General features: G+C 45.2%; 1 pseudogene; it reads left to right on the top strand.

Annotated features, from left to right (window-relative positions):
* Positions 1-24,401, top strand: part of LOC141039131 (uncharacterized) — a 158,355-nt pseudogene that overhangs the window by 133,206 nt on the left and 748 nt on the right.

Raw genomic sequence — 24,401 nt, 5'->3', positions numbered from 1 at the left:
CCATATGATGGTATTTGCTTGTAGTAGCTCAATGATCCATATTTGAATTGAATGGACAATCTAAGTTTCGAGTTGGAGACATTGATTTTCAAAACTTGCACTTTTTTGCGTGCAAAACAAACAAATTCTCGGCCATGATATCATAGTCAGCCGTACAAGAGCAGAATATAATTTCAGGCGCCAAAAGCTTTCAAACTTCCCGCTCACATCGAAATATCTCGCGCCCGAAAGTTTAGCCCTGCGAGATTCCTGTTTTACCCCTGCCACATGAAAAGAAAAGGGCTGCTTTGGTAACTCCATTGTTTTCCCCTCTTTGCCCCCAACATTCTTCTCGAGAGCCCCTCCCCTTCCCCTCCCCGACCCCCCCCCCCCAACCACGGCAAGCCGCCGAATCTAGTCCTCCGCCGCAGAGGTGGACCTCACACCCCGACGGATCTACCTTCCGCACCTTGGAACCCCCAACTGCCAACTCACCATTTCACCGGAGCTGCTTCAGCGACTGGCTTGTACACCGCTCCTTATCTCCTTGACCGCCATCATGGTCCACCGCACCGGATCTGCTTAACCGGCGCCCTCGTCCACCACAGTGTTGGCCCTTCACTGACTCCCTCGTCCATCCCTCCGCTGGCCCTTCATACAAGCCCTCGTCCGCCGCAACAGATCCGCTCACCGAAAGCACTGTACAACGCGCCCGCCGAAGCCTTCGTCCATTGCACCGGACCCGCTCCATGGATGCCATATTCAACTCCACCGGCCCTGCTTTACCGACGTCGCAGCCTCATCAGGTTATTTCGATCTATAGTCCTTCGGTTTTTCTCTTTATCGTGCAACTGTTCACTTACCACAGATGAGCTTTCTTGTATGTCGATAGGCGCCGCAACCGTAGCACCGGAGCCGCTTCAGCGACGGTGACAGCCGGCCCAAACTCAACCGCAACACGAGCACCATCGACGATCCTTAGCTATCAAGTATGCCAACGATACACATACGCCGCCGAGAATCAGGTACTATTATCCAACGGCCGGCGCCTACGTTCACTTTCTTAGCATAAGCACCGCACCTTTGAATTTCTTCAGGGCATCATTCAGTTTTTCATGAGACGTGTTATTCTGCTTGCACATGTAGGGCCATACTTCTGGCAGTGAACATGTTACATGTGCTAAATTACATACCAGTGCACATATAGTTAATATGCTTTAGTTTTGTCCTAAGTATTACTGTACTTCCTAGATATCACTGCCTACTATTTTACTTCTTGCATGCTATATTTATGATAATAGTGTTGTTCTGATGCCACCTGTTGGTTCCATCAGACTGCTTCATGTTCTCTATGCTTAATTACACATCAGCAAACTAGCATGTGGTTCCGTTGGTTTTTGTTCGTTTTACCCTACATTTTCTGATGCTAACTATTACATCACTGCTACAAGCCTCTGTTCATGACTTTTTTGTGTGTTCTTGATCTTCCCAAGTTGCATTACTAATTTGATGCTTCTATTAATTATGGAGCTGCCAACGCCATCAAGCAAAATATTTGTTCTTTTGGGGTTGGCACCTCGAACAAGCATAAAAATAGAGGGAAGCATATATATTGTCGTGTATGTACACACCCTTCTTTCATTAGTTTAGATGAACCATTGATGTTCAATTCGAACCAGTGCATGCGATTAAAATTAATTTTACCTAAATAGAGGGTGCAGAATAAACTACAACAAGTAGTTTTGCAACCATGGGATGCTGACGATATCTTCAAAGAACATTGCAACAGCAGCGAGGCTACACAGCAACATATGGTAAGCCAGTGTGTTTTAGTACATGTGAAATGCAATGCGTGTGGGCTGCTTTCTTGGCTTGTGCCCTCAACCTGTAATCCTACAGAATAACAAATAGTTCAGTTGTCTGCTTTGCTGTATTGCTTGATTCGAATGCTAGTTTGTTACTTGTTACGCTATACCTGAGTTGGCCAATATGTCAGCAGTGCCTGCTGTACTATCGTAAAGAAATGCATGCCTAGTTCATTTGAGGAAAACATACACAGTTAAACATTGGTTGAAAGGTGCACCCGAAATATGGGCTTAAGTAGCATGATCAATGTTAGAATGGTGGTTCGATAACCAATGGTCTAAGAATGAAATATCGACCATTAACTTCGAAGCAATAGGGTTGCTAGAAGTTTTGAAGTCGCACATCATAGTTCGATTGTCGGTTTTCCGGTTAGAAATAACACGGTGACCAAGGAATGAACGGATATGGCAAAAGGTATCACTGTATCAAGAATTCTTAAGAGGTGGTGAAATTCTCACGACATTCTTGACATAAAAGATGGTAATACTCCAAGGTAGAACATATCATAAGCTAGATAGCAAGGAAATCAAGATACAACACAAAATATGAACAAGTTTGTGTTGGGGGGGGCAAGAATGTTGTCAATGATAACACAATTCATCGAGGGGCAAGGATGGTATTTCTCATCCTAAATTTCGACACACAACTTGGAAGAAGTCAAATTGTTGACAATGATCACGACAAATTTGTCGAACGTTTCCAAGAAGAAGTAATTGATCGACGATGACATCAAGTCAAAGGAATGATGAAAGCGAAAGGTTATTGGAACCACGGGTAGGACACAAACTCGAAATCAAGTTTGCTATTCAAGGAGAAGTGATATGACGAGGAAGATCAACGCAAGATTAGCTCACTGTCGAAATTTGTGCGCTGGGAAGGACCAGGTAGCACAGTTAAAATCGGCACGATAATGACATAGCCGAGCAGGCTAGGAATGACTTGAAGATTATTAAACTCGTAAGCAACAAAAATTACTTAGAGTTATTGAATCGGAGTGCGGAATTGATTCACTTATCGGTGTCCTTGAGGGGTTCTAACAACTCAGAACCCGTTGGAAAAATGGAATCGGCAAGAATATTAGTTGATGAAGAACTGATAAGAAGTTATGTAGTTCCTTGGCATTCTCGAGATACCAGGGGGTAATACTCGACGACAGATCAAGGTAGAGGTTGGACTAGGGTATCGCTCTGCAGAAGACAAGTGCTCAAACTTGTACGAGAAACGGAATCAAGGAGAAACATGGTCGGAACCACGTCCACGGATACCAGATGAACTTATAACAAGGGGATAATTATTTTAAGAGAAGCTTCCATGATAAGGTGTACATCGTGTCCATGGGCATGAACACAGGGTTCAAGGTCGACTCCCACTTGTTCAACGCATAACCTTTCATTCACCTCTCGTATTTCGAAAATGGCATTAGTTGTTGAAAGCTTTTACCTGGTGCAATACTAGATAAGTATGACCCGTGTAATCTTTCGGGTTCACATGGATTAGGGAAGGCGTAGGTTCAACCCACCAGGGCATCTTAGGATCATATACCACAAACTTCAGAGTAAATATTGCAAACTCGAAAGTAGAGCATTGTTCAAAAGCAGATGATACAATTTACCAAAGGCATTATATACCCATGGAAAGGCTCACAAGGTTATTCAATATGAAGGACACTGTCGGGTAAAATCCAACAAAGGAACCATTGGTCCACAAGGGATCTGATGTGAGCATCGGTACTCAACCAGAGGAAGAAGAATGCAAAACAATAATGATTTCCAAATCAGGGGATCAGGAGCAACGCTCTGATCAAGGATGGATAAGTTGAGTAGGCTTAGGGGTACAGTCGATGGCAATTCGATTGGTCGATACCAACTCATGTTTAAAATGACGTTTGAGCCAGAAGGAAGAATTCTAGGATCTGATTGAGGATTGTGAGCATTCGCAATATTTTGAATCAACAGACTCAAAATGATAATGACAAGGAATGACAATAAGATTACGAGACTTATGGGATTAACCATAATGCAAGCAAGAATTTCAACAGCAATAGGCTGCTCAGGATTTTCGGAAGTTCAAATAGCATTTCAAGGACTTTCGTGAATTACTTGAATCAACTGGGGACGAGCGGATACTCGGTAAGTGCGAGAATTATCCATAGGGGTATTCAGGTGACAAGGAACAGCACGGCAGTAAGCTCAAAGGATTCTCGGAACAACAGAGAGAATTTTGGGGTATCTTGTAATAACAAGATCAACGGGGAAACATTGTATGAATGGCGAGTATACGTGGTTATCCATAGGAGTTTATCGATGGAAGGGAATTGCAAAAGCGATGAACACAAGTTCTCGGGTTAACAGTGGAATGTGTCTTCAGGGTCTTCACGTGCAGCAGATGATCATCAGTAATAAGGGGCTCTCTGGGTGAAAGTGATAACGAGATCCTAATGTTAGATTTAGCAAACTTCATTTAACCCGAATAGGGGAGAGATCAGAGTCCCAGAGTAACGGTCGAGGAGTAAAAGATCCTAGTACCACCCAATGGCGACGTGTGCTCGTAAGCCACACAGCCATGTTAGTAAAAGTTTTTCAATGACTAGACTCAACTTCGGCCAAGGAGTTGGAAAGGGGGATTCCTACAGGCAGTTGGCTCTGATACCAACTTGTGACGCCCCCAATTTGACCGTACACTAATCATGCACGCAAATGTGTACGATCAAGATCAGGGACTCACGGGAAGATATCACAACACAACTCTAAAACATAAATAAGTCATACAAACATCATAATACAAGCCAGGGGCCTAGAGAGCTCGAATACAAGTGCTCGATCATAGACGAGCCAGCGGAAGTTAATTAGGTTAATTAGTAATTAGGCTAATTAATCTTAATTAGTTAATATTAACAGGATTAATTAAGTTAATTAATTATCTTAATTAATTAATTTTATTATTTACTTATTTTAAATCATTTTTTATTTATTTTTAATTATCGTTCTGGGCTAGGCCCCACATGTCATTGGCCCTAGGGGCCTTAGTGAGTTCGGGCGCGGGGCGCAGCCCGAGCGGGCGCACACCCAGGGGCGGGCGGACCCGGCAGGGCGCCGGAGCAGAAGAGGCCGGTGGCCACGGCGCCGCCCAGGCGGCCGGAGCGGCGACATGACGGTGACGGCGTGCGGCCGCAGGGCAATAGCAGCCGCGGGAAGTGGTGGTGCGGCGAGATGACGAGGTGGGACGCAAGGCAGGGGGTCGCCGTGGTTGGGTGGTCGGACGCGGGTGCGCGGTCGGGGCTGGACCGGGCGGCTACGCGTTGGCGCGGCCAGAGCCGCGCCGGAGCAGGAGCGAGCAGGGGGAAGAGGCGCACGAGGTGCGGAGCAGGCGGGCGCGCCGTGGCGCAAGCAGAGCGATGGCGCGGGCGGACGACGACGGCTAGTGGGCGAGGTCCACGAGCAGCAGCGAGCCAGGGCACGCACGCGCGCGTGAGCGAGGCCCGACGTGGCAGAGTGCGCGTGAGAGTGCGGTGACCAAGGGGGGTAGAGAGGGAGCACAGGGAGGTGCTCACGTTCGTCGTGAGAAGGGGGGCGGCGAGGCTTGATGGAGCCGTTGGGGAGGAAGACGGTGAGGACGACGACGTAGAGGAGGAGTTCCGGCGACGGCGCGGTTGCGGATGGGGCGCCGACTCGGTGTCGGGGAGGCGATGGAGCGACGGCAGCGTCGGGAAGGTGGCGCCCGCGTGGTGGCGCCGGGGATGGCGAGGCAGACGGCGTCGAGCAGCACTCGGCGGCGTCCAGATCGAGCGGGGGGGCGTAGTCGGGGGCGCGGGATCGGGCGTTCGCCTAGATCCGGTCGGAGGGGAGTGGTGGGGGGACGAGGGGAGAGGGGTTCGTGCGGGGGGGAGTGGGGATCGAGCAGGGGCGCTCCCCCCCAGGCACGATGCGTGTGTGTGTGTGTGCGCGCGTGGTGGCGGCGGTGTGGTAGGACGGGAGAGTGGGTGGGGATCGTGGGGTAGTGGGGTGTGGGCTAGGGTTTGGTGGTGGGGAGGCCTAAGTAGGCCAGTAGGTGGGCCGACCTGGCTGGGCCGTGGCCCAGTTGGGTCGGGGGGGGCTTTTTATTCCTTTTCTTTTTGTTTTATCCTTTTTTTATTTATTTTACTTTCTGTTTCTTTTAGTTCTCTTTTATTTTTGTTTTAGCAAAATACCAAAATGGCACCTAATTTGATATTACCAAATATGCCATTGCCACACTAACTTGATAACCAATCTAAATTAGTTTCGTAATTATTTAATATTTAAAAGTATTTAAATAATAGTTTTCGCTACTGTTTGAGGTTGTTTAAGTCACTTATCAAATTTCAATAATGTTGTTTACAATTTTATCATAGCCTCTGATTTATCTACTATTTATTGAACTTTTTAGTTTTAATATTTGAAAACTTTTATTGTTTGCTTGAATTTGAATTTTGAATTATAATCGGTTTCGAACTAACACGAGATTAGCAACAGTAATCGAGGTGACGTGGCATCATTAGCAAAGGTTTACTGTAGCTTGGTTAACCGGGCGTCACAATTCTCCTCTACTACAAGAACTCTCGTCCCGAGATTTAAGCGGCGGAGTAAGGGGAAAGGTGCTGGTAGCGAAAAACCTAACGAGTCTTCTCGGTCTTGGCTGCCCTTTCGAAGAGGTTGATCCCTTTCGTTGATGTATTCATTTCTCTACTTCAAGTCACCATGATCAAGTCGTCATCCTTTCTTTGGGATCTCCATCGTACTTACGACAGAGTAAGGGGGGTATTCTGGAAGAACGGACCTCTGCAAGGTTGACTATCTGGTCAATATCATCGGGGAAGGTGGCGGAAAGTAACTCTCGAACTAAATCTTAAGAAAAAGCCGAGAGCAAGTAAGAAAGTACCATGAGAAGTTTCAAACGGGTAGGCAATCGTTCGAAGCCTGAAACAAAGTGTGAAAGGGGTTCAAAGCAATCGGAATAAGTATTATGTCTGATGCCAGTATAGAACAGTAGGACGGTGGTCCGTGAATCACATACGAGGACACGCGCGATGAATAAATTTGGGAACATGGGGTATAGGAGAGGCAGGTTTTGATCCTGTGGAACTGTGGGTTATGGGCCCACCATGTGGGATAAAAATAGGAGCGGTGACATCTTGCACGGTCATGATAGCAAGGCATGTCAGAGAGTAGCATGTCAGTTATGTCGGCAACATCGTCGGTACAAAGGGCGAGGGACAAAGGGAACCATTTTCCTGCTCGTTGAACAAGGCGGACTAATAGGCAAAGTTCTCGTCCATCGGTGGTTACCGGAATGCTATCAACAAAAGCAACAAGGTCTTACTAACACGGTTGTACACCAAGGTGTTTACATAAGCAGAAGAACATTACTGCTTAGATCATATAGATCACCAGAAAGGTTAGACAAAACAATGGAAAGGAAAATATGATTATCAGATTAAACAGAACAATGGAAAGGAAAATGTGTTTAAACACATATTTCAGGGGTATATCCTTCCCAAGGACAATGGTTAGAAGAGAACCATTTAGGTTAGGGAAGAGGAAGTTCATGACATTACCCAATCAACGGTGTTTGAATAATTGATAACGAAATTTAGCATTGTGCTTCAAATGTTTTTATTGAAGATCGGGGTACCACAGACATGCTTCGAGATAGCATTGACATGGTCATTAGGTAAGATCAGGCTATGGATACACAAAGGATCCATCAGGAACAACTTATAGAGTAAGTCTTACAATTTCCTCATGGAAGAATGTATAACCTTGCTGAAAAGGAATCTATAACAATAGGGCCTCTAGGCATGATATCACCCTACTGGGTTATATAAAGACCAATGCTATGACTCTTGGAAAAATGCTACAACCATCATATCTGACCGAGATTCAGATCTGATTGGTGTCAGGATACCTCAGACTCAGGATGCCTGAGAAGAAAAGGTGCAAAACAAATTGACGAGACGACATTGTAAGATTCTCGGGAAAATTACTATGAAAGCGGGTTCCGAAACAAAAGCTCATCATTAAACCAATGAAGGGAAAAGGTGGTAGCTGATGAACTCAGCGACAATTTATCGAGACGTCCAAAAGATGGGTTTCCACAATTATGTGAACAAGGAGATAACATTAGTTAGTTCAAATGATATAATGATGTATGCTCGAGGAAAACATACACAGTTAAACATTGGTTGAAAGGTGCACCCGAAATATGGGCTTAAGTAGCATGATCAATGTTAGAATGGTGGTTCGATAACCAATGGTCTAAGAATGAAATATCGACCATTAACTTCGAAGCAATGGGGTTGCTAGAAGTTTTGAAGTCGCACATCATAGTTCGATTGTCGGTTTTCTGGTTAGAAATAACACGGTGACCAAGGAATGAACGGATATGGCAAAAGGTATCACCTGTATCAAGAATTCTTAAGAGGTGGTGAAATTCTCACGACATTCTTGACATAAAAGATGGTAATACTCCAAGGTAGAACATATCATAAGCTAGATAGCAAGGAAATCAAGATACAACACAAAATATGAACAAGTTTGTGTTGGGGGGGCAAGAATGTTGTCGATGATAACACAATTCATCGAGGGGCAAGGATGGTATTTCTCATCCTGAATTTCGACACACAACTTGGAAGAAGTCAAATTGTTGACAATGATCACGACAAATTTGTCGAAGGTTTCCAAGAAGAAGTAATTGATCGACGATGACATCAAGTCAAAGGAATGATGAAAGCGAAAGGTTATTGGAACCACGGGTAGGACACAAACTCGAAATCAAGTTTGCTGTTCAAGGAGAAGTGATATGACGAGGAAGATCGACGCAAGATTAGCTCACTGTCGAAATTTGTGCGCTGGGAAGGACCAGGTAGCACAGTTAAAATCGGCACGATAATGACATAGCCGAGCAGGCTAGGAATGACTTGAATGATTATTAAACTCGTAAGCAACAAAAATTACTTAGAGTTATTGAATCGGAGTGCGGAATTGATTCACTTATCGGCGTCCTTGAGGGGTTCTAACAACTCAGAACCCGTTGGAAAATGGAATTGGCAAGAATATTAGTTGATGAAGAACTCATAAGAAGTTATGTAGTTCCTTGGCATTCTCGAGATACCAGGGGGTAATACTCGACGACAGATCAAGGTAGAGGTTGGACTAGGGTATTGCTCTGCAGAAGACAAGTGCTCAAACTTGTACGAGAAACGGAATCAAGGAGAAACATGGTCGGAACCACGTCCATGGATACCAGATGAACTTATAACAAGGGGATAATTATTTTAAGAGAAGCTTTCATGATAAGATGTACATCGTGTCCATGGGCATGAACACAGGGTTCAAGGTCGACTCCCACTTGTTCAACGCATAACCTTTCATTCACCTCTCGTATTTCGAAAATGGCATTAGTTGTTGAAAGCTTTTACCTGGTGCAATACTAGATAAGTATGACCCGTGTAATCTTTCGGGTTCACACGGATTAGGGAAGGCGTAGGTTCAACCCATCAGGGCATCTTAGGATCATATACCACAAACTTCGGAGTAAATATTACAAGCTCGAAAGTAGAGCATTGTTCAAAAGCAGATGATACAATTTACCAAAGGCATTATATACCCATGGAAAGGCTCACAAGGTTATTCAATATGAAGGACATTGTCGGGTAAAATCCAACAAAGGAACCGATGGTCTACAAGGGATCTGATGTGAGCATCGGTACTCAACCAGAGGAAGAAGAATGCAAGGAGATCTGATTATAGAAACAACTGACTAATTCAAAGTTCAAGTGCAAAACAATTATGATTTCCAAATCAGGGAATCAGGAGCAACGCTCTGATCAAGGATGGATAAGTTGAGTAGGCTTAGGGGTTCAGTCGATGGCAATTCGATTGGTCGATACCAGCTCATGTTTAAAATGATGTTTGAGCCAGAAGGAAGAATTCTTGGATCTGATTGAGGATTGTGAGCATTCACAATATTTTCAATCAACAGACTCAATGATAATGACAAGGAATGACAATAAGATTACGAGACTTATGGGATTAACCATAATGCAAGCAAGCAAGAATTTCAAGAGCAATAGGCTGCTCAGGATTTTCGGAAGTTCAAATAGTATTAAAAGGACTTTTGTGAATTACTTGAATCAACTGGGGACGAGCGGATACTCGGTAAGTGCGAGAATTATCCGTAGGGGTATTCAGGTGACAAGGAACAACACGGCAGTAAGCTCAAAGGATTCTCGGAACAACAGAGAGAATTTCGGGGTATCTTGTAATAACAAGATCAACGGGGAAACATTGTATGAATGGCGAGTATACGTGGTTATCCATAGGAGTTTATCGATGGAAGGGAATTGCAAAAGCGATGAACACAAGTTCTCGAGTTAACAGCGGAGAGTGTCTTCAGGGTCTTCACGTGCAGCAGATGATCATCAGTAATAAGGGGCTCTCCGGGTGAAAGTGATAACGAGATCCTAATGTTAGATTTAGCAAAATTCATTTAACCCGAATAGGGGAGAGATCAGAGTCCCAGAGTAAAGGTCGAGGAGTAAAAGATCCTAGTACCACCCAATGGCGATGTGGGCCCGTAAGCCACACGGCCATGTTAGTAAAAGTTTTTCAATGACTAGACTCGACTTCGGCCAAGGAGTTGGAAAGGGGGATTCCTACAGGCAGTTGGCTCTGATACCAACTTGTGACGCCCCCAATTTGACCGTACACTAATCATGCACGCAAATGTGTACGATCAAGATCAGGGACTCACGGGAAGATATCACAACACAACTCTAAAACATAAATAAGTCATACAAGCATCATAATACAAGCCAGGGGCCTCGAGGGCTCGAATACAAGTGCTCGATCATAGACGAGCCAGCGGAAGCAACAATATATGAGTACAGACATAAGTTAAACAAGTTTGCCTTAAGAAGGCTAGCACAAACTGGGATACAGATCGAACGAGGCGCAGGCCTCCTGCCTGGGATCCTCCTAACTACTCCTGGTCGTTGTCAGTGGGCTGCACGTAGTAGTAGGCACCACGAGTGTCGTAGGAGTCATCGTCGACGGTGGCGTCTGGCTCCTGGACTCCCGTATCTGGTTGCGACAACCAGGTAGAAAGGAAATGGGGGAAAGAGGGAGAGAAGCAACCGTGAGTACTCATCCAAAGTACTCGCAAGCAAGGAGCTACACTACATATGCATGGGTATATGTGTAAAGGGCCATATCAGTGGACTGAACTGCAGAATGCCAGAATAAGACGGGGATAGCTAATCCTGTCGAAGACTACACTTCTGGCAGCCTCCATCTTGCAGCATGTAGAAGAGAGTAGATTGAAGTCCTCCAAGTAGCATCGCATAGCATAATCCTACCCGGCGATCCCCTCCTCGTCGCCCTGTTAGAGAGCGATCACCGAGTTGTATCTGGCACTTGGAAGGGTGTATTTTATTAAGTATCCGGTTCTAGTTGTCATAAGGTCAAGGTACAACTTCGGGTCGTCCTTTTACCGAGGGACACGGCTATTTGAATAGATAAACTTCCCTGAGGGGTGCACCACATAACCCAACATGCTCGATCCCATTTGGCCGGACACACTTTTCTGGGTCATGCCTGGCCTCGGAAGATCAACACGTCGCAGCCCCACCTAGGCACAACAAAGAGGTCAGCACGCCGGTCTAAATCCTATGGCGTAGGGGTCTGGGCGCATCGCCCATTGCACACCTGCACGTTGTGAACGCGGCCGGAAGCATACCTAGCCTAGTGGCGTTCCAGTCCAATCCGGCGCGCGCCACTCAGTCGCTGATGTCACGAAGGCTTCGGCTGATACCACGACGTCGAGTGCCCATAACTGTTCCCGCGTAGCTGGTTAGTGCGTATAGACCAAATGGCCAGACTCAGATCAAATACCAAGAACTCGTTAAACGTGTTATTTTGAAGTAACCGCGGACGCCGTCCAGGGCCAAGCCCACCTCTCACCTAGGCGGTCTCAACCTGCCACGTCGCTCTGCCACAAGATCCACTTGCGGGTACTCCTACGAGCCGACCCGACTTTAGTCACCACAGGTGTCATGTATATAGTATATAAGTATATACCCGTGATCACCGCCCAAGTGATCACGGCCCGATAGTATAGCACAGCAGACGGACAAGAATGTAGGGCCACTGATGGAAAACTAGCATCCTATACTAAGCATGTAGGATTGCAGGTATAGGTAACAATAGTAGTAGCAAGGACAGGCTATGCATCAGGATAGGATTAACGGAAAGCAGTAACATGCTACACTACTCTAATGCAAGCAGTATAGACAAGAATAGGCGATATCTGGTGATCAAGGGGGGGCTTGCCTGATTGCTCTGGCAAGAAGGAGGGGTCGTCAACAGCGTAGTCGGTCGGGGCACCAGCAGCGGCGTCGGTCTCGTAGTCTACCGGAGAGAAGAGGGGGAAGAAACAATGAATAAAATGCAAACAGATGCATAACGATGCATGACATGACAAAGCGTGATGCTCGGTGTGCCCTAACACGGTAGTAGGTGATACCGGCGAAGGGGGGGACATCCGGGAAAGTATTCCCGATATTTCGTGTTTTCGGATAGATGGACCGGAGGTGAAATGTTGCAGGTTCACTATGCTAGGGACGTGTGGTGAACGAACGGGCTGCGTATTCGGATTCGTCTCGTCGTTCTAAGCAACTTTCATGTACAAAGTTTTTCCATCCGACCTATGGTTTATTTTATAATAATTTTTAAAGATTTAAATCATTTTTAGAATTTAATAAATTAATTTACTTCGAAAATTAATTAATGCATCAGCATGATGTCACCAGTCAACGCTGACCGTTGCCCTGGTCAACCTGACAGGTGGGTCCCACCTGTCAGTGACTGTTAGCTAATTAACAGCAGTTAATTAGGTTAATTAGTTATTAGGCTAATTAATCTTAATTAGTTAATATTAACAGGATTAATTAAGTTAATTAATTAATTAATTAATTTTATTATTTATTTATTTATTTCTTTTAAATCATTTATTTATTTATTACTTTTTAAATATCGTTCTGGGGCTAGGCCCCACATGTCATTGGCCCTAGGGGCCTTAGTGGGTTCGGGCGCGGGGCGCAGCCCGAGCGGGCGCACGCCCAGGGGCGGGCGGACCCGGCAGGGCGCCGGAGCAGAAGTGGCCGGTGGCCACGGCGCCGCCCAGGAGGCCGGAGCGGCGACAGGACGGTGACGGCGCGCGGCCGCAGGGCAGTAGCAGCCGCGGGAAGTGGTGGCGCGGCGAGATGACGAGGTGGGACGCAAGGCGGGGGGGTCGCCGTGTTTGGTGGTCGGATGCGGGTGCGCGGTCGGGGCTGGACCGGGCGGCTGCGCAGTGGCGCGGCCAGAGCCGCGCCAGAGCAGCAGCGAGCAGGGGGAAGAGGCGCACGAGGTGCGGTGCAGGCGGGCGCGCCGTGGCGCAAGCAGGGCTATGGCGCGGGCGGACGACGACGGCTAGTGGGCGAGGTACACGAGCAGCACCGAGCCAGGGCACGCGCGCGCGCGTGAGCGAGGCCCGACGTGGCAGAGTGCGCGCGAGAGTGCGGTGACCACGGGGGGGGTAGAGAGGGAGCATGGGGAGGTGCTCACGTTCGTCGTGAGAAGGGGGGCGGCGAGGCTTGATGGAGCCGTTGGGGAGGAAGACGGGGACGACGGCGACGTAGAGGAGGAGGTCCGGCGATGGCGCGGTTGCGGATGGGGCGCCGACTCGTTGTCGGGGAGGCGATGGAGCGACGGCAGCGTCGAGGAGGTGGCGTCGGGGATGGCGAGGCAGACGGCGTCGAGCAGCACTCGGCGGCGTCCAGATCGAGCGGGGGGGCGTAGTTGGGGGCGCGGGATCGGGCGTTCGCCCAGATCCGGTCGGAGGGGAGTGGTGGGGGGACGAGGGGAGAGGGGTTCGTGCGGGGGGGAGTGGGGATCGAGCAGGGGCGCTCCCCCCCAGGCACGATGCGTGTGTGTGTGTGTGTGCGCGTGGTGGCGGCGGTGTGGTAGGACGGGAGAGCGGGTGGGGATCGTGGGGTAGTGGGGTGTGGGCTAGGGTTTGGTGGTGGGGAGGCCTAAGTAGGCCAGTAGGTGGGCCGACCTGGCTGGGCCGTGGCCTAGTTGGGTCGGGGGGCTTTTTATTCCTTTTCTTTTTGTTTTATCCTTTTTATTTATTTATTTTACTTTCTGTTTCTTTTAGTTCTCTTTTATTTTTGTTTTAGCAAAATACCAAAATGGCACCTAATTTGATGTTACCAGATATGCCATTGCCACACTAACTTGCTAACCAATCTAAATTAGTTTTTTAATTATTTGGTATTTAAAAGTATTTAAATAATAGTTTTCGCTACTGTTTGAGGTTGTTTAAGTCACTTATCAAATTTCAATAATGTTGTTTACAATTTTATCATAGCCTCTGATTTATCTACTATTTATTGAACTTTTTAGTTTTAATATTTGAAAACTTTTATTGTTTTCTTGAATTTGAATTTTGAATTATAATCGGTTTCGAACTAACACGAGATTAGCAACAGTAATCGAGGTGACGTGGCATCATCAGCAAAGGTTTACTGTAGCTTGATTACCCGGGCGTCACAAGCTTGACATGCTCGGCAATAATTCGTATGTCGTTTACCATGTTAGCTTACTGCCTGGATCATGTGATAACTATCTCTTATTTATGTCCAGCGGAAACCTTTCAGGATGCCGTTCACACTAGGAAACAATGTACAACCCCAGAATCTATTTGTGGAAGCAGTGCGCCATCCATGTTACCAGATGGTAGCAGTTCAGAGGCAACACCGCCGGAGAGCAGTCTAAGCACAAATATTATAGCTCTTGAGGCTCTACTAGAGGCAGAAAGAGATGGTGTGGCTGCCATGAATGAGGTAATCTCGATCTTGAAGCTGGAAATTATGCAATTAGCTGCACGCATTATGCAAGCAACCCAAGAATTGGAGGAAGTAAGAATGTTGCATTTGAAGACGGAGGAGGTCCTGCTGCTTCTGCTATCTGAAGCCCAGGGAATCCCAGTTCTTCTTTAGATAGCAGTTGAAATTGTCATTAGATTATTGTACTTGCATGTTGTGTCATGTCTCAGAATGGATTATGTTGTAAGACCCCCTATGTTGTCCATGTGTTGTAATGATCCGAATTTTTTAGGCGAGGTAATCCTCAGTACTTGTATGATTGACATAAGGTGAACTGTTTTTCGTATGAGCATATTGTATTGGATGAAATAACGGTTTGACTCAAAGTGTATCCAACCTACTAAATTCAAAGATCACGGCATTTCTAAATCATAATCATATGTAAAGGTGGAATAAATCTTTGTTGTGGTTTTGAAGAAATAAATAACAAAACGTAGAATTATCTGTGGATATTCGTAATCGAATAAAAATTGGATTTGGATTTAGTTGCCAGGGCCCAGGGCAAACGTGAATGTTAATTCTCCTAAGTTTTGAACGAAGCGGCTAAACACCCACTATCATTTGTGGGCTGCCCGAAGTAAGTGTTTGCGAGATGGAAATTACTGTCTACCCCTGACACTTGACATCCTTATCGACCGGATTTACACTGCTGTAGATAGGGGTAGACTAGTAACTTATATCTGACGTGACACGACTGCCTCTGAGCCCATTCAGACACGGTGGGCGCCAAACGTGGGTGGCAAAACACATTTGATTCAAGCTCGTCTGAAAGACATGTGTCTCTCCCTCCATTTCCACATTCATCCACCGTGGGTGGCAAAACAAACTATCCTCGTCCGAAATCGATGTAGGCTAATATTTTAAATAGGGGCAGATGTGTAACTTCCCTCAGACGTGACACAACCGCCCTACCTGTCAGCCCCGTTCATACACCGTGGGCGCCAACCGTGGGCGGCAAAACACCCTCTCCTCGCCCAAAATCGTTACCGGCAAATATTTGGAAGATGCGAGATTACCGTCCTATCCCCAACCGACGTGATGTCCGAAATTTTAAACGGGGGATAAGTTCATAACTTTCCCACATTTCAGGCAAGCGCGTCCCAAAGTTTGAGATCCCCCTCCCCCTCCATTTCCCCATTCATAGACCGTCGGCGCGACGACAACCTCCCCACTGCGGGTAGCCTCCTCCGTCCGCCAACCCATCCTCCACCTTGCCGGAGCCGCTACCCCTACCCCGTCGTCCACTGCAAGAGATGGACGTCTCTCATCCACGGCGCGGGACCAAGATCCTTTCATCGCGTCGTCTCGCTTCATCGGCGCCGTCGTCCACTTTGTTGTTGCCGCTCCTACGACTGCCTCTTCCACGGCAACAGGATTTATCCCCCAACCCGGCCGTCTGCCATCTAAAGTCTTCTTCCCCGCTGCCGACAGCCATCGCACCCGCAGCAGACTCAACGTATCAGCAGGGGCCTACACCGCATCGCAAGAGAGGTGGTACTCTTCCATATGTGCTTAAGTTATTGATCTCACCCGAAAAATAGATCTTAAATTGTTGACTGTACTTTTCTTGTCCGTACCAAATCGTAGTGGCTAGTTGAATGCAAACATTGGTTGCGAAGTAGCTTTGTCTGGTTTGCACCGTCAGATTCGCCATGTCACGGTCACTATACTCGTAAAGCTTATGGTTTCCCCCCTTTATATTCACTACCATCATCGTAGGTGCTTCCTTGCTTCGTGTCGTGCTAGCACTGCTCCTCAAGACCTCAACCCATCAAGCGATACAACATGCCACTCATAATTCCAAAGCTTATGTGTTGAAATACGAATCTGATATGATGCTCATATTACTAAGACAGAGAATGTTTAATTTGTCACCTAATGTTCCTATATTCGTTTCGAAAAGCATGTGCGCAACCCATTGGTCCAGCTAGTTCCACTTTCCTGATTTTACTCTTGATGCTTAGGGTTTTCCCCTTTTATCTACTCTACTATGATCTGCGTAGGTGCTTTCTGTCATACTAGCATTACTCCACCCTTCAAGCTAAACAACACAACACTCAAAATTCCAAAGCTTAGTTGTTCAAATATGATTGTGATATGATACTGATATTAGTTAACAGACACATTTAATTGGTTAGCTAAAGGTCCCACTTGAGTTTCCAAATGCATGTCCCGACATATAGAGAGACAGCAGAATTGCATTTCTTTGTCACTTGTTGACTGTACTTTCTTGTTCATACCAAATCTTAGTTGTTACTTCAAAGCAAATATTGGTTGCTAACTACCCTTTGCGTGGTTTGCAGCTTCAAATCTGTGATACGTCTCCAACGTATCTATAATTTTTTATTGCTCCTTGCTATATTATCTTCTGTTTTGGACATTATTGGGCTTTATTATCCACTTTTATATTCTTTTTGGGACTAACCTATTAACCGGAGGCCCAACCCAGAATTGTTGTTTTTTGCCTATTTCAGAGTTTCGCAGAAAAAGAATATCAAACGGAGTCCAAACGGAATAAAACCTTCGGGAACGTGATTTTCGGAACGAACATGATCCAGGAGACTTGGACCCTACGTCAAGAAACAAAGGAGGAAGCCACGAGGTAGGGGGGCGCGCCTACCCCCCAGGGCACGCCCTCCACCCTCATGGGCCCCCTGTTGCTCCACGGACGTACTGCTTCCTCCTATATATACCTACATACCCCCAAACGATCAGATACGGAGCCAAAAACCTAATTCCACTGCCGCAACCTTCTGTATCCATGAGATCCCATCTTGGGGCCTGTTCCGGAGCTCCGCCGGAGGGGGCATCGATCACGGAGGGGTTCTACATCAACACCATAGCCCCTCCGATGAAGTGTGAGTAGTTTACCTCAGACCTTCGGGTCCATGGTTATTAGCTAGATGGCTTCTTCTCTCTTTTTGGATCTCAATACAATGTTCTCCCCCTCTCTTGTGGAGATCTATTCCATGTAATCTTCTTTTTGCGGTGTGTTTGTTGCGACCGATGAATTGTGGGTTTATGATCAAGTTTATCTATGAACAATATTTGAATCTTCTGAATTCTTTTATGTATGATTGGTTATCTTTGCAAGTCTCTTCGAATTATCAGTTTGGTTTGGCCTACTAGATTGATCTTTCTTGCAATGGGAGAAGTACTTAGCTTTGGGTTCAATCTTCCGGTGTCCTTTCCCAGTGACAGCAGGGGCAGCAAGGCACGTATAGTATTGTTGCCATCGAGGATAACAAGATGGGGTTTTTATCATACTGCATGAATTTATCCCTCTACATCATGTCATCTTGCTTAAGGCGTTACTCTGTTCTTATGAACTTAATACTCTAGATGCATGTTGGATAGCGGTCGATGTGTGGAGTAATAGTAGTAGATGCAGGCAGGAGTCGGTCTACTTGTCTCGGACGTGATGCCTATATACATGATCATACCTAGATATTCTCATAACTATGCTCAATTCTGTCAATTGCTCAACAGTAATTTGTTCACCCACCGTAAAATACTTATGCTCTTGAGAGAAGCCACTAGTGAAACCTATGGTCCCCGGGTCTATCTTCATCATATTAATCTTCCAACACTGAGTTATTTCCTTTGCTTTCTACTTTGCTTTTATTTTACTTTGCATCTTTATCACAAAAATAACAAAAATATTATCCTATCATATCTATCAGATCTCACTCTCGTAAGTGACCGTGTAGGGATTAACAACCCCTTATCGCGTTGGTTGCGAGGATTTATTTGTTTTGTGTAGGTGCGAGGGACTCGCGCGTAGCCTCCTACTGGATTGATACCTTGGTTCTCAAAAACTGAGGGAAATACTTACGCTACTTTGCTGCATCACCCATTCCTCTCCAAGGGAAAACCAACGCGGCGCTTAAGAGGTAGCAAGAAGGATTTCTGGCGCCGTTGCCGGGGAGGTCTACGCAAAAGTCAACATACCAAGTACCCATCACAAACCCTTATCTCCCGCATTACATTATTTGCCATTTGCCTCTCGTTTTCCTCTCCCCCACTTCACCCTTGCCGTTTTATTTGCCCTCTCTTTTCGTTCACCTCTTTTTCGCTTGCTTTTTGTTTGCTCGTGTGTTGGATTGCTTGCTTGTCACGATGGCTCAAGATAGTACCAAATTATGTGACTTTACCAATACCAACAATAATGATTTCCTTAGCACCCCAATTGCTCCTCTTACCGATACTGAATCTTGTGAAATCAATGCTGCTTTGTTGAATCTTGTTATGAAAGATCAATTCACCGGCCTTCCTAGTGAAGATGCCGCTACCCATCTAAATAGCTTCGTTGATTTGTGTGATATGCAAAAGAAGAAAGATGTTGACAATGATATTGTTAAATTGAAGCAATTTCCTTTTTCGCTTAGAGATCGTGCTAAAGCTTGGTTTTCGTCTTTGCCTAAAAATAGTATTGATTCTTGGAATAAGTGCAAAGATGCTTTTATCTCTAAGTATTTTCCTCCCGCTAAGATTATCTCTCTTAGAAACGATATTATGAATTTTAAGCAACTTGATCATGAACATGTTGCACAAGCTTGGGAGAGGATGAAATTAATGATACGTAATTTCCCTACACATGGTTTGAATTTGTGGATGATTATACACAAAATTTATGCCGGATTGAATTTTGCTTCTAGAAATCTTTTAGATTCGGCCGCGGGAGGCACTTTTATGGAAATCACTTTAGGAGAAGCTACTAAACTCCTAGATAATATTATGGTTAATTATTCTCACTGGCACACTGAAAGATCTACTAATAAAAAGGTGCATGCGATAGAATAAATTAATGTTTTGAGTGGAAAGATGGATGAACTTATGAAATTATTTGCTAGTAAGAGTGTTTCTTCCGATCCTAATGATATGCCTTTGTCTACTTTGATTGAGAATAATAATGAATCTATGGATGTGAATTTTGTTGGTAGGAATAATTTAGGTAACAATGCGTATAGAGGGAATTTTAATCCTAGGCCTTATCCTAGCAATTCCTCTAATAATTATGGTAATTCCTACAACAATTCTTATGGAAATTTTAATAAGATGCCTTCTAAATTTGAGACTAGTGTTAAGGAATTTATGAATTCGCAAAAGAATTTCAATGCCTTGCTTGAAGAAAGATTGCTTAAAGTTGATGAATTGGCTAGGAAAGTTGATAGAATTTCTCTTGATGTTGATTCTTTGAAACTTAGATCTATTCCTCCTAAGCATGATAACCCACCGTAAAATACTTATGCTCTTGAGAGAAGCCACTAGTGAAACCTATGGCCCCCGGGTCTATCTTCATCATATTAATCTTCCAACACTGAGTTATTTTCTTTGCTTTCTACTTTGCTTTTTATTTTACTTTGCATCTTTATCATAAAAATACCAAAAATATTATCCTATCATATCTATCAGATCCTACTCTCGTAAGTGACCGTGTAGGGATTGACAACCCCTTATCGCGTTGGTTGCGAGGATTTATTTGTTTTGTGTAGGTGCGAGGGACTCGCGCGTAGCCTCCTACTGGATTGATACCTTGGTTCTCAAAAACTGAGGGAAATACTTACGCTACTTTGCTGCATCACCCTTTCCTCTTCAAGGAAAAACTAACGCAGTGCTCATGAGGTAGCAATCTGCCATCCCACTGCCACGGTCAACACTATACTCATCATGCTTACGGTTTCCCCATTTTATGATGACCACGATCAGTCTACGTGGTTCGTGTCGTAAGCACTCCTCCACCCATCGAGCTAAACAAGCTTAGTTGTACAAATTCAAATATGATATTATGCTGATATTAGTAAAACTAAGAGATGTTTAATTGGTCAGCTAAATGTTCCTACTTTAGTTTCGAAATGCATGTGAGCCACATATGGAGAGACCGGAAGGAATAGTATTTCTCTGTGCGCACTGGTTCATCATGGGTGGCCAACCGACATTGTATAGAAAGACTTGTAATATCTTCAATCTCCTTGCTCTTCTACTCTTCTTTAAGATGATCCTCTTCTCTTGTGGTCGACTGGTCAGGTCGAGTTATTCTCCCTTAGTATATTTTGAATCTGTCAGGTCAGGTCGACTTGTTCTTCTTTACTATATGTTGAAGCTGTCATCACTTCTGGAGCTCTCATATTTTGAGTAGTAGGCCACATTATATTAATGCACACACCAAATTACAGCATGCATGGCACCTCTTAGAAGAATTTCAAAGATAGCACAAAAGGGTTTACAGGGAGGAAGTATTGCATTAGAATCACTTCTGCATTACAGAGATAATCTCACTTGTTTTTATGTTTTCATGCATGTCAGGTATTGAACATTATCAAAATGAATATGAGAATGGGCGCACGAGAGGAATATTGCGGAAGGATCCACTGGCTAACAAACTTGGCATGGTGGAGGATGGCCTATCTTATTTACCCATCAAGGTGCATGCTCTAACTTGGCATGGTTGTATTGGTCGCACATATTTTGCATCTGACCTCTTGCATTACTTCTACTTTGTTACACCATCTTCTTAGTTTAAGCATCATATATGAGTATATGCCATACCTATCCATTTACTGTACCTATTCCATGTGTCGTCTTACTATGTTTTTCCAGTCAAATGTTGTTCTTTCGTAATAGATGTCCAAAAGGAAGAGGGTGATTGCAGATCCTCAAGGAGTACAAACTAGGTATTTGGCAAAGGTAGTGATACCTGTTAAATCAGATAGATCAGCAGCCACAGAAAACACAAGCCCAACTGTAACAGACTTTACCCCTACTCCAGTGGCCAAACCCCAATTAGAACTGCTGACAGCCCAGCGTCAGGTACTGTCTAAGATATCAATTCAAAATTTGAACTCCTAAATTTCTGCATGTGCCTTACCTTCTCTCTTGTATGAAAACTAATTTCAAATGAATCTCCTTGCTCAAAGGATCATAGGATCTTACGACAATACTGGGCTCTGCATTGCTCTTGTCAGTACCTCTTGCCCTTTGTCAGCATACTTACACTCATTGTTGTTTGATTATGTAGCATCACTGTAAATGTTCGCTTCTTTATCCTTCCTTTGCTTGAAATTATAAGAGCTATATATACTCTTAGATAAATGTAGAATTAACACAATGGTTATGAAGTTTTGGATTGCTCATGTAAGTACCTGTTGTCATGTACTCCCTCTGTACCGAATTAATTGTTGATCAATTAGATGTATTTAGAACTTAATAGTGCCAGATACATCCATTTGAGCGACAACTAATAATGTACGGTGGTGGTATTACTGTACATGCATCGCGAGATAGTTGATTGTCTAGCATTACTCTACATCTTATCTGCCCTACCCTCCACTTTCTCCAAATTATCATATCTACATTTACTCTTACCAAAATGTTGAATAAAGCCAATGCCACTGCACACGTTGATGTCTGCATTCCTCTTGTCAGTACCTTTTGCCTTGTAACGTTGTACTTAATTAATTGCTATTTGATTATGTATCATCAGTCTGCACCTGAGCTTCATTATCCTCTATTTCTTCCAATATTATTTGATCTATATTTACTCTGTTGCAAAATGTGGAATAATGGCAACACTTATAGAGAATTTTCTTTGGGGAATTTATTGAATTATCTTTCCATCAACATGGAGAAGGGCTTTGTCCAGCCCGTGTTAACATGTAATGTAAGTTCATCCTTCTCAAGCCTTCAAACTTTGTTCTAGTATAGATTTGGATAGGCATCATTTAGTTGTAAAAACATGTTCCTTATGCAGAACAGATCCATTTATTTGCTTATATAATTGTGAAACCTGTTACGTGTCTCTTTGTTTCTCTTTCAGAGTCGTATCTCTTATGCCAGGCAGAACTTTAGGAAAGATAGTGAGCCAAACCATCTTGAGGACAGCGAGATGACGCCAAGGTCCTGTCTTGATGAAGACAGTGAGTTGAAGCTACTCACCAGCAGGTGTGAGACAACCTCTGTGCAGTCGCTGCCTCAATCAGTTCGACTTCTTCAGTCTCAACTTAAAGCGGAAAGGCTTGCTTGAGCTCAGCTCCGACTTGAAGTCAAAGATGTAATGAAGATGTCAGGGGACTGCCTTGCGCACTATGGTGCCATACAGCTAGGGATGAAGCATCTATCGTTGACACAACTGAGGTCTCATCAGCTTGTTTGGCTGCTTGCGGGGCCCGAGCTTGCCAGGTATAGTGCCTTCTGAAGTGCTCTCAGTTTTGTATATTCTTTTGTCGGCGCGTTTATATGCACTGGTGGCGACCTTTGATGCCCAGTGTATGTAATCCGCGGTCATGTTGCGCTTTATTATCACTGGGTAGCGAACTTTGATTCCTAATATGCCGTAATTTCTTTGTTGTATAGTCTAGGTTTATTCTTTGGTCGGTATGCTGTAATTTAGGCTGGAAGGTTCAGTGGATCTCAGTGTTGTCGGTCTTCAGGCCGGCTCGTTACTCATATGGGCCAAAACGTGGGCCTATAATCATCTTGGGCCATTAGCAGGTCTAAACCTATAGTAGTTTCCCGCCTTTAACAGGCCATGGGCTACATATTTGCTGTAGTGACACTGGGCTTCCTACGGGCCGTAGAAACAATGGGCCTTCTACGGGCCGCAGAAACAATGGGCCTTCTACGGGCCGTATCATCAATGGGCCTTAGACGGGTCGTATGATCGATTGGCCAAACATGGGCCAAAAACAGACCACATTATGGCCGTAAACGGGCTAGAGTTGGAGTCGTCCGTTCATGGGCCGACCATAACGGGCCGTCGTTAATAGGCCGTATTTGATGATGCTATGAAAACGGCCCAACGTATTAACGGGCCACAAACGGGCCGACTGTAACCATGGGCTGAATTTGGCCCACAAGCAGAAAATGGCAGTAACGGGCCGTAAGTAACCGAATGCTGGAAATGAGCCCAAGAATAAATGGGCCCTGAGAAGGCCGAAAGATAACATGGGATGCAAACGGCCCAATGGATTAATGGGCCGTTAATGGGTATAAAGTGATACACTATTCATTACGGGCCAGTTTCACCACGGGCCGTTAATGGGCCAAGAGTTACAAAGGGCCTCATATGGGTCGAAAGACTTAATGGGCTATACATGGGCCGGAAGTTAAAATGGGCTGGAATCATATTGGACGGCCCAGATGACGCTACTGGGCCTAATTCGGATAGGTCGTAACGGGCCCTGGGTTAGCGGGCTGTAAATGGGCTATATGCGAACAGGCCGTTAACAGGCTTTCCGTGGGCCGGCCCGCCACCTTTTGACCAAGTCAAACGGGCTGGCCTTTTCATAGGAATGGGCCTCTGTTGGGTTGTGCCACGTGTCGACGTATCATAGGCGCCTTCTGTCCAATGAGTGGATGAAATGTGTCCCAACGGTGAGCCGACACGTGTTTCCTCCAGCCAATGATGATTTTACATGTGGAAAATCCCCATTGGTTGGGGCTGTTAGCGGGTTATCGGATCCAAAACCGGACCCGATAGCTTAACGGCGTTCCGTTACGGTGGATGCCACGTGTCGGTCACCCTTGACGAAAGCACTTCTGTGACGAGCGATTTATCGTCATGGAAGTGGACACTTCTGTGATGATAATGTTGGTAATGTCATCGAACACTTCT

The sequence above is a fragment of the Aegilops tauschii genome, chromosome 1 (genome assembly GCF_002575655.3).
Source record: "Aegilops tauschii subsp. strangulata cultivar AL8/78 chromosome 1, Aet v6.0, whole genome shotgun sequence".
Taxonomy (NCBI): Eukaryota; Viridiplantae; Streptophyta; class Magnoliopsida; order Poales; family Poaceae; genus Aegilops; species Aegilops tauschii.
The sequence above is the reverse complement of the archived record's forward strand: the minus strand, read 5'-3'. Positions and strand labels throughout refer to the sequence as shown.